This window comes from Phyllobates terribilis, unplaced genomic scaffold, assembly GCF_046119375.1.
Source record: "Phyllobates terribilis strain yellow unplaced genomic scaffold, ASM4611937v1 Scaffold_1__5_contigs__length_1240528914, whole genome shotgun sequence".
In the NCBI taxonomy this organism is placed as follows: domain Eukaryota; kingdom Metazoa; phylum Chordata; class Amphibia; order Anura; family Dendrobatidae; genus Phyllobates; species Phyllobates terribilis.
This window is the reverse complement of record NW_027362761.1, coordinates 624925049-624941702: the sequence shown is the minus strand read 5'-3', so window position 1 is coordinate 624941702 and position 16654 is coordinate 624925049. Positions and strand designations below refer to the sequence as shown.

The window sequence follows — 16654 nt, the reverse complement described above, 5'->3', positions numbered from 1 at the left end:
TTCTGCATCTACCTCTGAAAAAATATTTGGGCTTCTAGCAGTGTGTGGGACTTGTTCTATTAGTCCATCTATACTGACCTCCATCAGGTTGCAAATTAAAAATAATTTATATCTGCATCTAGCTCTGAAAAAATATTTGGCCTTCTAGCTGTGTGTGGGACTTGTTCTATTAGTCCATCTATACTGACCTCCATCAGGTTGCAAACTGAATATAATTTTTTTCTGCATCTACCTCTGAAAAAATATTTGGGCTTCTAGCAGTGTGTGAGACTTTCTCTATTAGTCCATCTATACTGACCTCCATCAGGTTGCAAATTGAATAAAAAAAATTTCTGCATCTAGCTCTGAAAAAATATTTGGGCTTCTAGCGGTGTGTGGGACTTGGTCTATTAGTCCATCTATACTGACCTCCATCAGGTTGCAAATTGAATATAATTTTTTTCTGCATCTAACCCAGCCAATAGTTTTGGCCTAATACCACAGTTTGGCCACTCAGCTCTGCTCGGTTACCATCCATTGTTTTTTTGTGCAAACAACTCCAGAGTTGTGAATTAGTTAACCACCAAAATGAGTGGAAAAAGGCCTGCTGCTGGTGGAAAGGGGAATAGGCGTGTTGGGAAGGGGAAAAAAGGTTGTGTCCGTGGAGTAGGTGTTAAAGCAACAGTAACATCTGCAGAAGAAAGACCATCTTCCAGCCAAACTAAAATGTCTACTTCTTTTAGCGGACAATGTGATAAGATCCCTTTCTTACGGCCACGCCAATCGCTACAAATTCCAGATGAGGCACAAAAACAGCAGGTGCTTCAACGGATATCAAGTGCTCCTTTAAGTGGGCTCTCCTCCACATCAACTTCAACATCACAAATACTCCAGTCCTCAAAGGTGTCACCCCAATCGCACTTGCTTCCTCACAGCTCCCAAATCTCCAGCTGCCCGTCTGAGTATGAAGTAGAACAGATGGTTGAGTCTGCAGAGCTGTTTACTCATACTATAGCCTGGGAAACAGAGGTCGACTCCAGCGCTTCTGTGAATCCAGACGAGGAAATGATCTGCACTGATGCCCAGAATCTTTATGAGTCGGATCCAGGACCAGACGCAGAAGGTTCTGACCATAATGTAGACCCTCATTCCCAAACTGTAACTCCTGTTGGTGGAGACAACGAGGAAGACGATGATGAGACTCAAATACCTGATTGGAGCGACAACTTTAGTTTTTTGTCAGGGCAGGAACAGGTTGGCTCTGAGGACGACGGATGTGATAACGCACAGGGTGATGATAATGAGGTTGGAGATCCCACTTACTGTCAACCCACAGTCAGCCAAGAGATGAGGTCAGCAGAGGAGGTGGAGGAAGATGCTAGTGACGACGAGGACAGGTTGCGCCTTCCTGGACAGAGACGTAGTACTGGAAGCACGTCAACAACCGCATTCTCAAACACAACTCTGCCTCTCACCACAAGTCGTGGTGGCTCTTCAGGTCGCATGGGTGCTAAGCCTTGCATAGCCTGGGCATTTTTTCAGATCGATAAAGATGACCCAACTCGTGTTATCTGTAACATTTGTCAGCAAAAGCTAACTAGAGGCCAAAGAATACATAGTTTGAGTACTTCATGCATGAACCGGCACATGGACATGAAGCATAAGTTGCAGTGGGAAGCTCAGTGTGCTACAATGCGGCCTAGCCAGCCGGGCCATCCACCGTCTGCCATATCTTGTGCATCCGCGGCCTCTTCATCCTCTGTGACTGGGGGGACAGCAGTCACACCTGTTTTGGGGCGCAGACCTGCCACCTCTTTACCCGCAACAGCCAGCGTGATTGGCAGGTCATCATTTTCTTTGGAGGTGGTAACACCAGCTGGTGTTGAGCGCTGTCCGACATCGATAGCACCACCTTTGGATCAAGGCAACCTAACATGTCCGCCTGCATCTTCCTCACAGACCGGCAGTTTGCCGGGGACACCCTTATCAACCCCGTCTAAGCACAATAGCCAGCCCTCGGTCCCTCAGATGTGGACAAGTAAAAGACCATTTCCTCCTAGCCATGAGAAAGCTAAGAGGTTGAATTTCACCATCTGCAAGCTCTTGGCTACAGAAATGCTGCCTTTCCGCCTGGTGGACACAGAGGATTTTCGAGACCTTATGTCCGTCGCAGTGCCCCAGTACCAGATGCCCAGTCGGCACTACTTCTCAAAGAAAGGTGTGCCTGCGCTCCACCAGCATGTCGCACACAACATCACCGCTTCTTTGAGAAACTCTGTGTGTGACAGGGTGCATTTCACCACAGACACTTGGACGAGTAGGCATGGACAGGGGCGTTACATGTCGCTGACTGGGCACTGGGTAACTATGGTGACAGCAGGACAAGGGGCTGCTGTCCAAGTCTTGCCGTCCCCACGAGTTGTGCGTCAATCCTCTTTATGTCAAAGTTCCTCCACTGCTTCTGCCTCCTCAACCTCCTCTCGGTCTTCCACCTGCACCCAAAGCCTGTCTGGTCATGCCACAAGCTTTCTAACTGCGCAGAAGGGATCCTGTACACCTCCTTACTATGCTTGCAGCAGGGCTCAACGTCATCAGGCGGTTTTTACTTTCAAATGTCTGGGAAATGTGAGTCACACAGCTGAGGAGTTGTGGTCAGCTCTGGAGAACCAATTTCAAGAATGGTTGTCTCCACTGGACCTGAAACCAGGGAAGGCCATGTGCGACAATGCTGCAAACCTGGGTGCGGCCCTTCACCGGGGCAATGTCACACACGTGCCTTGTATGGCTCACGTGTTGAACCTGGTTGTCCAGCAATTTTTAGCCCACTATCCCAGACTAGATGGCCTTCTGCAGAGGGCACGGTTTCTGTGTGCTCACTTCCGCCGTTCGCATCCCGCAGCTCAGTGACTTACATCTCTACAGAAGTCGTTGGGCCTGCCACTTCACCGGCTAAAATGCGATGTGCCTACCCGGTGGAATTCAACTCTGCACATGTTGCAGCGACTGTGGCAGCACCGACAAGCCCTGGTGCAATACGTTCTGACGTATAGCCTGGGCCAACGAGATCCAGAGGTGGGGCAAATCACGCTGGAGGAGTGGTCTCAGATCAGGGACCTATGCACCCTTCTGCACAGTTTTGAAATGGCGACGAAGATGTTTAGTGCTGACGATGCCATTATCAGCATGACTATTCCGGTGATTTACATGCTGGAGCACATGTTAAACAGAATTCGGAGTCAGGTGGTGGCACAAGAGGAGGTGGAGGAAGTAGAGGAGGAGGAGTTGTATGCGGAAGGGCTAACATCTGCAAGGTCCAGACGGTCGGCAGCACCAAGGCGGCAGGCATGTGAGGGTGGGGGAGATGGTTTTACCAGGGCGCATGGTAGCAGCCAAACTAGTGAGGAAGGTGCAGGAGCCCAGGAAGAAGTGGAGGACGAACTGATGGAAGACTCATCAGATGAGGGAGACCTTGATCACATTTCTGTTGTGCGAGGTTGGGGGGAGAGGACAGAGGAAGGAAGCATGATTGTTACCTCGCCACCAACACAACAGGGACTTGGTGCTCCTGGATGCGCAACACACATGAGTGCCTTCTTGCTGCACTACCTGCAACATGACCCTCGAATTGTGAGAATTAGAATTAATCCTGACTACTGGGTTGCCACACTGTTAGATCCCCGGTACAAAAGTAAATTTGCAGAAATTATTCCTGCCATAGAAAGGGATGCACGCATGCAGGAGTATCAGCAGAGACTGTTGCAGAATCTTACATGTGCTTTTCCACAAAACACCAGTGGTGCACGTAGTGAATCTCACAGTTCCAACTTGCCAACCATGGGACCGTCAAGTGTTCAGCACTCAAACCGTAACAGAACCACAGTATCTGCTGGTAACATCAATTTTGCGGAATCATTTCACCACTTTCTTAGCCCATCCTTTGCAAGGCCACAGGAGACAAGAAGTCTGACACATAGTCAACGCCTAGAGACGATGGTACAGGAGTATCTCCAAGTAAACATTGAAGCCATGACTGTGTCACTGGACCCTTGCTCTTTTTGGGCTTTCAATCTGGATAAATGGCCGGAGCTAGCCACTTACGCCTTGGAGATCTTGTCATGCCCCGCAGCCAGCGTTCTGTCTGAACGTGTGTTCAGAGCTGCTGGTGGTGTGCTGACAGATAAGCGCACGCGGCTCTCCACTGATAATGTAGACAGACTCACGTTCATAAAGATGAACAAATCATGGATCCGAAATGACTTTTCTACCCCTGTGTCATCCTGGGGAGAGTAAAAGCTTGATGATTGGTTAAAATCACCCTACCAACCGTTTTAAGCTTTCAAATTTCTAATCATGTTTATCTGTATCTTGGCTGGAAAATAATTTGGGCTTTGTAGCAGTGTGCAGCACTGATTCTATTAGGCCATCTATAATAAGCTCCACCAGATTTAAAATTACTAATCATGTTTATCTGTATCTTGACTGGAAAATAATTTGGGCTTTGTAGCAGTGTGCAGCACTGATCCTATTAGGCCATCTATACTAAGCTGAACCAGATTTAAAATTAATAATAATTTTTAGCTGCATCTAGCCCGGAAAATAATTTTGGGGCTCCGAGATGCGCAAGACACATAAGTGCCTTCTTGCTGCACTACCTGCAACATGACCCTCATATTGTCAGAATTCGAAGTAATCATGACTACTGGGTTGCCACACTCTTAGATCCCCCAAACTTTTCGATCAACCTTTTCATTTTAATAAAGACCAAAAAAATGGTCATTTTTGAAATTATAAGCATTAGCAGGTTATTAGAAACTGAAATCAAACAGTTTTCAACTCAAAACTTTATTCTAGGTGATGTTACATTTTCACATAGGACCCCTTGTTCGAAAGGAGCTTCTGAACTCTCTCGTCCATTGAATTTGTCAGGTTTTGGATGGTTTCTGCTTCAATTGTTTTGCATGAGGACAGAATACCCTCCCAGAGCTGTTGCTTAGATGTGAACTGCCTCCCGCCATCATAGACACTCCTTTTAATGATGCTCCAAAGGTTCTGAATGGGGTAGAGGTCAGGGGAGCATGGGGGTCACACCATAAGTTTGTCCCCTTTTATGCCCATATCAGCCAGAGATGCAGATGTTTTATGTGCAGCATGAGATGGTGCATTATCATGCAGAAAAATGATCTTGCTGTGAAATACACGGTTCTTCTTCTTGAACCATGGCAGGAAGTGCTGTTTGAGAAAATCCACATACATTATGGAGTTCATCTTTAGCGCCTTCAGGGATCCTAAAGGGGCCGACAATCTCTCTCCCCATGATTCCAGCCCAAAACATTACTCCACCTCCTCCTTGTTGGCGCTGTAGCCGTGTTTGCGTGGGGTGTCCATCAACCAGCCATCCTCCACTCCATCCATCTGGACCATCGAGCGCTGCACGGCACTCATCCGTGAACAAAACAGTTTTGAAATCAGTCTTCATGTAATGTTTGGCCCACTGGAGCCGTTTCTGCTTGTGTGAAGTGGATAGAGGAGGTCGACAGGATGGCGTATGCACAGCTGCAAACCTCTGAAGGACCCTGCATCTTGTTGTTCGGGGGACGTTGGAGGCACCAGCAGCTTCAAAAACTTGTCTGCTGCTATGACAAGGCTTTTTTGCCGCTGCTCTTTTAACCTGACGTAATTGCCTGTAGGAAAGAGTCCTCAATTTGCCCTTATCAGCACGCACACGTGTGTACTGTGAATCAGCTACATACTTCTTGATTGCCAAGACACTTCATCCTGATCATCGCACAATGTTGATTGTAGTCATGCCTTGACCTAAACACTCCACAATTTGTTGCTTCTCAGCAGCCGACACATCCTTTTTCTTTCCCATTTTGGCAGAAAATGTAGGCTGCTTAATAATGTGAGACAGCCTTCTTAAGTAGTCTTGCCTTTCATTGGACACACCTGCCAAACTAATTAGCACAGGTGTCTGCAATTGCTTACAGTGATATAAAGAGCCCTGACACACATCACCATCAATGAGTTTAACTGACAAACAAACAAATTCTTCCCTTATCACTCCTAAACACTTTTTGCATAATAATTTGGAACACAGTGTACATGTGCTTTTCCACAAAACACCAGTGGTTCACGTAGTGAATCTTACAGTTCTAACTTGCCAACCGTGGTCTGTATGGAGTTGTTCAATAAAGGGCCCAAAATTAAGATAACATAGATGGGAGAGGGCTCTATGAATAGGAATTCCTAAGTATTTGATACCCTGTGAGGGCCAGGCAAAGGGAAAGTTGGACTGGATGGAATCCTATATGGATTTAGGGAGGGAGACATCGAGGGCCTCAGACTTCGCTGCATTGATTTTAAAATTTGACCATGTAACAAAGTGATCTATTTCAGCCATAACAGCATGGATGGATATATGTGATTGAGTGATATATACTAGGACATCATCAGCAAATAGAGAGCACTTGTACTCGGTGCCTCCCACCTCAATCCACCTAATATTGGGGTTATGGCGAATTGATGAGAGCAGGTGCTCCGTCACTAGGATGTATAAGAGAGGGGACAGAGGACATCCCTGCCTTGTCCCATTGGTGATTGTGAAAGGTGATGAAAATGTTCTGATGCACCCCCTGGGCCTTGGGACACCCAGAGCCGGACCCTTTTTGGTGGATGCTGGTGGTTGTAGTCTTCGTGGCGGCGACCCGGTTCCGTGGCTCAGGGTGGTCAAACCAGTGGCGGAACTATTTATGTGGTTTTGATGTTTAAATGTCCGACTACGCCACCCGTGGATTGCGGTCAGAGTGAACCGCCGCTGCAGGGCAGACCACTGAGGCTGGTGTTGTGGGTGCAGCAGAGCGTAGCATAACTCCCCACGGGAGGAGTATAGCCTCAGGGCAGTGTATGCGGAGGATGGGGGTGATGGTGCAGGGCAGCAGCAGTAACGACACGGAGTCAGTGATGCAGTCCAGGGCCTTTACTCACAGTTCTTATTATCCAGACCACGTCTGCAGGTAACGGCTCACTAGGTGAGGGGCTCAGACAACTCCCAGATAACTTTGGAGCGCTTCACAGGACCCCCTTTGTGTGTCCTTTGTCTGGCCTTTCTTACCAACCCTTCTGTCCGGCTGCCTCGGGCCTCCTCTTGGTAAACTTGGCGCCAGTTTCCCTGACCCTATGTGCTGCCCTCCTAGCGGGTGTAGCGAGGGGCTGCGCCACATAAAATGTCACAGCCTCCGTTTTCTAGCTGAGGGTCGTTTCCTGCCTCCACTAGTTTCGGGGACCGGTCTCCCCCTTTGGCCTGACCCCTCCATGCAGGTGGATTCGGGCGTGCGGTGGCGACTCGCCCGTCCGCACCCCTGGGATCCCTTCGTTCCTCGTTCCTGGAGCCTTCTCCGCTCCTCTTCCTTCCTTCTCCCTCTTCCAGGCCTGGGCCTCTGTTACTAGGCCCGCCTCCGGAGCAGAGCTCATGCAGAGACCCTGCTCCCTGCCACTTCTGCTCAGACTTCTCTGCACTGAACTAAGATGGCGCCCACCTTTTATACTCCCTTCTCAATGCACCCAGGAACTGCTTCCTCCCTGCTCCTGTACTACAGGGTTCCCCTTCCTCAGTGTTCCCTCCCCCCACTCCAGCCAGGGACAGGGACTGTCGTGCCCATCTCAGAGCCATATTGGTCGCCCTGCCCCACGGCAATGTGGTGTCATGCATGCAGGTGTCGGGTCCTGATCCACACTCCATCCTTACCTGAGAGTGAGATATCACACCTCTGGGTGAGGTGCAATACCTCTGTAGCAACCGAGCCCTCAGGGTGCTACAGTTCCATTTATCTTCAGCCTAGGTGACGTATTGTGATACAGGGCCGTGATTTTGGCTATAAAAGGGTCCCCTAGACCCCTACCCCAAGCTTTTTAAGAGAATCATATATGGCGTGCCAGGAGACTCTATGGAATGCTTTCTCAGCATCCAACGAGAGTATCTAATTACAAATTTTTAACTGCATCTAGCCCAGGAAATACTTTGTGCCTAGTAGCAGTGTCTGCTAGTCAGCGGATTATCCCGGCTGTTAAGCAAGCTACACCACCTGTAGTTTGGACACTTAATTTTTTCAAAGGAAATGCTTCGGGACCACGGGATACTCAGTGAAGAGCATCAGGAGGCACCCCAAGGCATAGGGGCTGGGACTGGCAGTAGGATGCCTTGCGGTGGACAGCCGAGCTCGATCCTTATAAAAGCTTTTTAACTGCAGCAGCTTTAGTGGACGCTACTGGAGCTGGAATTACGCGGCTGCTGGCATGAGACTTGCCCTCCAATAGATCCTTGTAAATGGATTTAAAGTGTATTCATTCAAATTAGAGAGACAATTTAAATTAAAAAGCTTAGAGCTGCCTCCACCACAGGGGGGCTCGATCGACCCACCAGCGGACAGGCACCAGTATTGGGAGAGGGGGGCAGGCCGTCAGGGTTCACCGCGGCTCTGGCACAAACCCGGCGACACGGAGGTGGCACGGGCAGGAGCGGACTGAACGTGTCGGCTTCTCACTTTTTGGATTTTAGAAGGGCATGACATGCCTATATCTGTGTCTCCCCCTCCTTTTACTCCTCCACCTCTTTTCTTTTCGCATGACTATATGTACTTGTCACTTTTCCATGTGTTAGTTGTGTCTTCTGAGCAGTTTGTCAGCTTTAGGACACCTTTGAAGGTGTTTTCTCTGTGTTTCTATGTGTTTTTGCTTGCCTGCCATTGGTTTTAACGGTGTTCGAAGGTGTTCGATGAACAGTTCGACGAACAGTTCGGCGAACACACGGGTGTTCGACGAACCGAACCGAACTCGAACACTACGGGGGTGGCTCAACACTAAACAAGAGGTATTTTGGAGGACAGAACATGGCGTGATGGTTTGTCTCTACGCCTTGCATGTCAGGACTGCCTCTTGAGGTTGGGAAGAGAAGTATTCTGCGGAGCGTAGTTGTCAGGAGTATTATAAAACATTAATATCAGGAAAATGTCCTTCCATCTGCGTGACACACATGTTCACCCCCCTCCCTTATTCCCTTTCTGCTCAGCACAAAAGCCCCAATTAACGCTCGACTGATAAATAGTTATTCACACACGGCCAGGGAAGAAGTGTGAAAACTTCGTTAGGAAGCCGGCCTCTTGTCTCTGAAAGACGTAGGAGGTACTTAAAATGCAGGCTTCCCTAATTTGTGTGTAACTGTGAAGGTTCTTCCCCGAGCTTCAAAGGGGAATTTGCAGACTCACTGACTCTGATATTAGTTATGAAATAATATGAGTTCCATAGGTCCGACAATAACGAGACCCAAATGGGTAGTGACCAAATCAGCCCCAGAACATGCAGGTATTTTTCGACGGCTGTAACCACAATCAGGGAGCTGCAGCGCAAAAACACCCGAATAGTAGACTGCAGCTGTGGGATGCGTGATATCAAAAGAAAGATAAAATCGTGAGGGAAAATATGGCGTAGTTTGCGAGCTTCTGCGATCAACGAACGATGAGTTATCGCAGAAGCTGGCATTTTCTAATAAAAATGTACAGGCTGGAGACCGGCCCACATGATGTCACCACAAGGGGCGTGTGGCCAGATCTCCCTTAGGCATAAAAGAGTCTATGGAGAAGACAGGGGCACTCATTGCTGGGGGGAATACGAATTATACGCAAAGGGTCCTGTTCAATAACAGCAATCTGGAGAACCCCCCCTCCCACTATATTGAATCATCTCCGCGATCGTGTAGTGTAAGTAATTTTCACTCTTTACCCTGTTTATTTTATGTAACTGTTTATGTATTTTAATGCCCCCTTTGTAACATCCTTATGTATATATTTTTCCTAAACACTGCCTCCCTTTTGGATTAAATATAAAATTTAATAGTTCTGTTTCTTTTGTTCTGTAATCGTTCTCCTCCCCGAAGCCATAAACGCTACCGGGTTGGTTCCTGACCCGATACAAGTCCATTAATACCGGGCTGTATCAAACCAGAACTGGTGGCAGCATACCATCTGGGGGATTTGGGGAAGGCTGGCAGTGATGGTCGGAGGTGTGGATATATATTACTGGCACAGCCAGGGAAATATATATATACTGCCCTCACTGCAGAGGGCCTCAAATACCCAGTGGGCTACAGGACGGCCTCTCCGGCAACCACTCGCTCTAGGTGCAGTACCTTGACTGACCTGAGAGGCGAGGGGGCGTCAGAGCGTTGTGCCTGTATTGTGGCGTCACGGATTGGTGACGTGTAAGGGACAACACACCACCGTGTTTTCCCCCGCTGGTAGCAGCTTCCTGGCACTACTTACTCTAAGTGCAGTACCTTGACTGACCTGAGAGGCAAGGGGGCGCCAGAGAGCTGCACTAACCGGCCGGCAAGTTTTCCTGACAAATTGGTGGCAGCGGTGGGATACTGTGTGATCCTGCCGGTGCCGTTCCTGAAAAATTGGTGGCAAGCGGTGGGATATTAGAGAACATCAGGGGCTGGATTGAGCAATCATTCCTGTCACTGAAAACTTGCACAGTTCTTGCGAGAATTCTGTGCAGAGTTTTAAGAAATCAGACTCAGTGTTTTAGTATTTTTTTATCTGGGACATTACTATACGTGTAGCAGTTGCTTCCCCTCCCTTCTCTTGTTTTTCTGTCCTATCGTTTATTTGGCAGTAATATCTACACGTGGAGAGAACTGGTATAACCAGCAGACGAAGCCCACTCTCATCGCCCTCTGTGAGCTGAGACAGATTGACCCCACGGGCAAAAACAAGGCCCAAATGATTGCTGAACTATTGCAAGGTGATGCAGAGCCCGTCCGACGGCAGAGCCCTGATGATGGGGTGGCCAACCAAGGCCCGGATTGCGCTGCTGCAGGGGTCCCACCTGTGATTGCCAGCCATACCCGCAACCAGGGTAGTGTGGACCCTCACCTGCAGATGGCCTTGGAGCAGCTCACCGCAGACGATCATGATGGATGACTGCAGCTGATCCTGAGATTCCAGGAGCGAGCAGAGCAACAGGCCCAAGCCGACCGAGAGGCTGCTGAGCGACAAGCCCAAGCTGACCGAGAGGCTGCTGAGCGACAAGCCCAAGCTGACCGAGAGGCTGCTGAGCAACAAGCTGACCGACAACACCAGCTGGAGCTAGCCCGGATTCAGAAGGATTCGCCCTCTACGCAATCTCGTGAGTCCAACGGTGCCAGCTGCTTTAAACCCCGTCCTGAGCACTTCCCTGTGATGGAAAAGGATGGAGACTTGGACACATTTCTGCGAGGCTTTGAAAAGGCCTGCAGGCAGTATCAGCTGCCCACCGACCAGTGGGCAAGATATTTAACTCCAGGGCTCCGAGGAAAAGCCTTGGAGGTGTTTGGTTCCCTCCCTTGAGAACAAGATGGAGACTATGAGGCCGTCAAGCAGGCCCTGATAAAAAAGTACCAGCTGACTCCGGAGGTTTACCGGAAAAAGTTCAGATCCCTCCAACGTGGACCACATGACACCTACAGCGATGTGGTAGACGGGCTCAGAACCAACTTTGAGCAGTGGATCCAAGGACTGTCAGTCACCACCTTCGAGGACCTGAAGGATCTGATGGTGAAGGACCAGTTTTTTCATCTTTGCCCAGTGGAAGTGAGACAATTTGTACTTGACCGGGAGCCGAAGGAAGCCGCCAAAGCAGCCCAGATTGCGGATACATATGAGGCCAACCGCACACCAGAGGTGCGGAAGTCAGCCGCCGCCAGCTGGAAAGGGGGTAAGCCGACGACCACCCCCAGTGTTCCAGCCAGCCGGCCCTCAGCAGGACCTGCCCCATCTTCCAGCGCCTGGACTGCATTTAACTCCCGTAAGTGCTATACTTGTGACCAAATGGGTCACATCAGCCTTGTCTGCCCGGAGAGGCAGAAGATGAACCCCACACCTGAGGCCCCAGGGCCTACTGCAGCCATTCTTTTTGTGGGTGGGGCGGTTGGCCGGGCCCGGGAGAGCTTACAACCCGTTACCGTGGGAAACACAGTTACTGTCGACCTTAAGGACACTGGCGCAGAACGTACCCTTATCCGCCCTGAGTTTGTGTTACCAGAGGAACTCATTCCTGGGAAGACCCTGACTGTCACCAGGTTTGGAGGTGTTCGCCGTCCCATACCGATGGCCCGAGTTTTCCTGGACTGGGGTGCGGGGAGGGGGTTAAAGGAAGTGGGGGTGTCGGAGAATCTCCCCACTAATGTGTTATTGGGAACTGATCTGGGACGGTTGGTTGCCCGATACATTCCTGACAACCCTCCCAGATCTGATATGTCATGTAATGCCACTGTCAAAAATGTGAATGTGATGTCTAATAAAAGTGTGTGTTGTGGTAAAGGGGAACTCAGCCACCTCACCCCGCGGGGTGATGCTGCTGAGGATTCCATAAAGCGAGCCAGTATAAGTGCTAGGGGCAAGGGGAGCAGGCACAGACACCAGGAAGCAGGTCGTCCCGTGCCGGTGACCAGTGTCACACCAGATGGTGACATGGTCAGTTGTAGCTGCCCCACGACTAGCACGGCTCCAGAGGTGATGTGGAAGGATGGGGAGAAACACGGGGATCATAGGGAAAGTGGTCCCGTGCCGACGACCAGTGTCACGACGGACTGTGACATGGCCGGTCATAGCTCCCCCCTAGAGAGCACAGCTCTCAAGGTAAAGATGATGACAGGTAAAAAGATAGGCCACATAACCAGGCGAGGTTACAGGAAAGTGTGTTCCCCTGTCTGTCAGGAGTATGGGAGGGAGGTACCCATAGCCTGTCAGAGGTGTGGAGAAAATGTATCCCAAACCGGTCAGGGTGATCGGAAAGCTGGACCCTCAGGTTGGTGGGCAAGTGGATCTGCGGCTTGTCGGATCAGCAGGAAGGGTGGGCCAGGAGGTGGGCTCAAGGGACGATCTGTAAATCACCCATTATGCCACCTCAAAGAGGGGGAGATGTCAGGAATATTATAAAATATTAATATCAGGAAAATGTCCTTCCATCTGCATGACACACATGTTCACCCCCCTCCCTTATTCCCTTTCTGCTCAGCACAAAAGCCCCAATTAACGCACGACTGATAAATAGTTATTCACACACGGCCAGGGAAGAAGTGTGAAAACTTCGTTAGGAAGCCGGCCTCTTGTCCCTGAAAGACGCAGGAGGTACTTAAAATGCAGGCTTCCCTAATTTGTGTGTAACTGTGAAGGGTCTTCCCCGAGCTTCAAAGGGGAATTTGCAGACTCACTGACTCCGATATTAGTTATGAAATAATATGAGTTCCATAGGTCTGACAATAACGAGACCCAAATGGGTAGTGACCAAATCAGCCCCAGAACATGCAGGTATTTTTCCACGGCTGTAACCACAGTCAGGGAGCTGCAGCGCAAAAACACCCGAATAGTAGACTGCAGCTGTGGGATGCGTGATATCAAAAGTAAGATAAAATCGTAAGGGAAAATATGGCGTAGTTTGCGAGCTTCTGCGATCAACGAACGATGAGTTATCGCAGAAGCTAGCATTTTATAATAAATATGTACAGGCTGGAGACCGGCCCACATGATGTCACCACAAGGGGCGTGTGGCCAGATCTCCCTTAGGCATAAAAGAGTCTATGGAGAAGACAGGGGCACTCATTGCTGGGGGGAATACGAATTATACGCAAAGGGTCCTGTTCAATAACAGCAATCTGGAGAACCACCCCTCCCACTATATTGAATCGTCTCCGTGATCGTGTAGTGTAAGTAATTTTCACTCTTTACCCTGTTTATTTTATGTAACTGTTTATGTATTTTAATGCCCCCTTTGTAACATCCTTATGTATATATTTTTCTAAACACTGCCTCCCTTTTGGATTAAATATAAAATTTAATAGTTCTGTTTCTTTTGTTCTGTAATCGTTCTCCTCCCCGAAGCCATAAACGCTACCGGGTTGGTTCCTGACCCGATACAAGTCCATTAATACCAGGCTGTATCAAGCCAGAACTGGTGGCAGCATACCATCTGGGGGATTTGAGGAAGGCTGGCAGTGACGGTCGGAGGTGTGGATATATATTACTGGCACAGCCAGGGAAATATATATATACTGCCCTCACTGCAGAGGGCCTCAAATACCCAGTGGGCTACAGGACGGCCTCTCCGGCAACCACTCGCTCTAGGTACAGTACTTTGACTGACCTGAGAGGCGAGGGGGCGCCAGAGAGTTGTGCCTGTATTGTGGCGTCACGGATTGGTGACGTGTAAGGGACAACACACCACCGTGTTTTCCCCCGCTGGTAGCAGCTTCCTGGCACTACTTACTCTAGGTGCAGTACCTTGACTGACCTGAGAGGCAAGGGGGCGCCAGAGAGCTGCACTCACCGGCCGGCAAGTTTTCCTGACAAATTGGTGGCAGCGGTGGGATACTGTGTGATCCTGCCGGTGCCGTTCCTGACAGTAGTCATCCTGTGTGGATTCTGGGTGGGCAACAGTCTCTTCGGGCTGGAGAACTGGTGAGCTACCCACACACATTACCCATCGGGGCTGCTCCGGGACACTGGGAAAGGCAGCTTCAGCAGAGTCCCCAGGATTAGGGTCGTCGAAGACCATTAGAAAGGCCACCATGCAGGCCTGCAGGTCAAGGACGATAGGATCCCCTGCTTCCCATAGAGGGGTGACCCATTTCAAGGCATCAGCCGCTAGGTAGGATAACATAAATGCCACTTTAGACCAATCGGTAGGAAAATAAAGAGGGTAGAACTTGAAATGTAGCATGCATTGCTCCACAAACGCACGGCTTTGTTTTGGATCCCCATAGTACCGTGGCGGATCCGCAGGATAGAGTGCCGATATTTCCATTTGGACTGGTGCGTAATTCGCCTGGGCCATAGCTAGAGAAAAAAAAAAATTTTTTTATTTATTTATTTTTTAATGCACATATTCGCTGGACACGGATTCAAAATGTCTCTGAGAGCGAAGGGCCGTGGGGCTCAACGGGAACCATGGCCTGAGCAAACTGTTACGCACACGCCCGGACTGACTGGCGTGTGCGTGTCTAGTGATCCCACTGGACCATGAACCGGAGAGTGCCTGGAGGGGCGTAACTAAGTATTTACCCGATCCGACCAAGGTCGCACGACGGCATACGACGCCTGTGCACCCGGGAGGAACCGAGCAGAGGGACCAGGTGCGACTACAGGTCAGACCCCGGACACGGCTGTTGACCCACACCGGGGAATACAGGAACTGGCAGGTTAGAGCACAGGCTGGGTAGGGTCCAGTACAGACTAGGAGACGGGTTCAGTGCCGCAGATGCGGTAATCAAGCTGAGTAAAGCGAAACCGCAGGTGCGGTGGACAGGACTGAGCAAAACGAAACCGCAAGTGCGGTGGACAGGGCTGAGCAGAGCGAAACCGCAAGTGCGGTGGACAGGGCTGAGCAGAGCGAAACCGCAAGTGCGGTGGACAGGGCTGAGTAGAGCGAAACCGCAAGTGCGGTGGACAGGGCTGAGCAGAGCGAAACCGCAAGTGCGGTGGACAGGGCTGAGCAGAGCAAAACCGCAAGTGCGGTGGACAAGGCTGAGCAGAGCGGGCAGAAACCGCAAGAGCGGTAAGTAAGGTAGAGCAGAGATAAACCGCCAAAGCAGTGAGCAAAGACAAAGCAGAGGGGAAAGGGCTCTGTTCACACGGAACAGACTGGAAGGGAAAATCAGAACCAGAAACACACAAGGTACTTGCAAAGAAGTAGCGAGTGGACTCCAAACTCACAAACAGAAGTACAGCGACAATGAGTAGGAGTTAGGTGCAGGTTCAGACTCTGCAGAAAAAGAGAGGAAATGGACACAGAGACCAAACAGGTAAGAGGCCAGGAGACAGTTCAGACAAGAACTGTACTGCAACAAAATACAGGAACGAGCCTAGGTAAAGCCAAGTGCTGGTTCAGACACTGCAGCAAAAAGGAGGAAACGGACATAGAGACAAAACAAGTAACAGGTTAGGAGACAGTTCAGACAGGAACTGTTACTGCAGCGAAATACAGGAACGAGCCTGGGTATACGGCCCCCAGAGGCAGCAATGAACAGGCTAGGAGCGTGTTCAGACAGGCCTGGAAATACAGCCTCCAGGAAGGCAGACAAGCAGGGAAAAACAGAACGGGACCTGGCACATTCAGGGTCTAGAAGCACACTGAATGTTAAAGTTGCTCAGGCATCAGCTTCCAAATGAAGCTGGTTTAAATATCCAGTGACTGACAGCAATAGGCTGAGGACACATTAGGGGTGTGCCCACAGCAGCTACAAGAAGCAGGAAGTAACCGGGCCGCCGCCCTAAGCAGTCAGAGCAGAGACAAACAGAAAGAAGCCAGGCTAGCAGACTGGACTGATAATCAAGTTTGCGATCTTGCATAGTGAGAGATAGTGCACTATGTAAGCCCGCTGCCAGGTATGTTACAAAAGCAAATTTTTTCTTGTGAAGTCTGGTGCATATGGAGCTGAAGGACTTCCTTTTCCTGGTTACTTTGATGGAGTAGTCTTCAAAAAGCAAGATTTTATGGCCTTGAATGATCAACGGGTGGTTTAATTGTTTGTATGCTCGAATAATGTCCGCTCTACCATTGAAGTCCAGAAATTTCATGATGACCTTTCTTGGCCTGGTTGTACTCGGGTTCCCAGAGGTAGCAGGTGGAGGGCCAATTCTGTGAA

General features: G+C 49.8%; 1 pseudogene; it reads left to right on the top strand.

Moving 5' to 3' along the window:
- The window catches only part of LOC141154480 (uncharacterized), a 31527-nt pseudogene that overhangs the window by 14839 nt on the left and 34 nt on the right, over positions 1-16654 (top strand).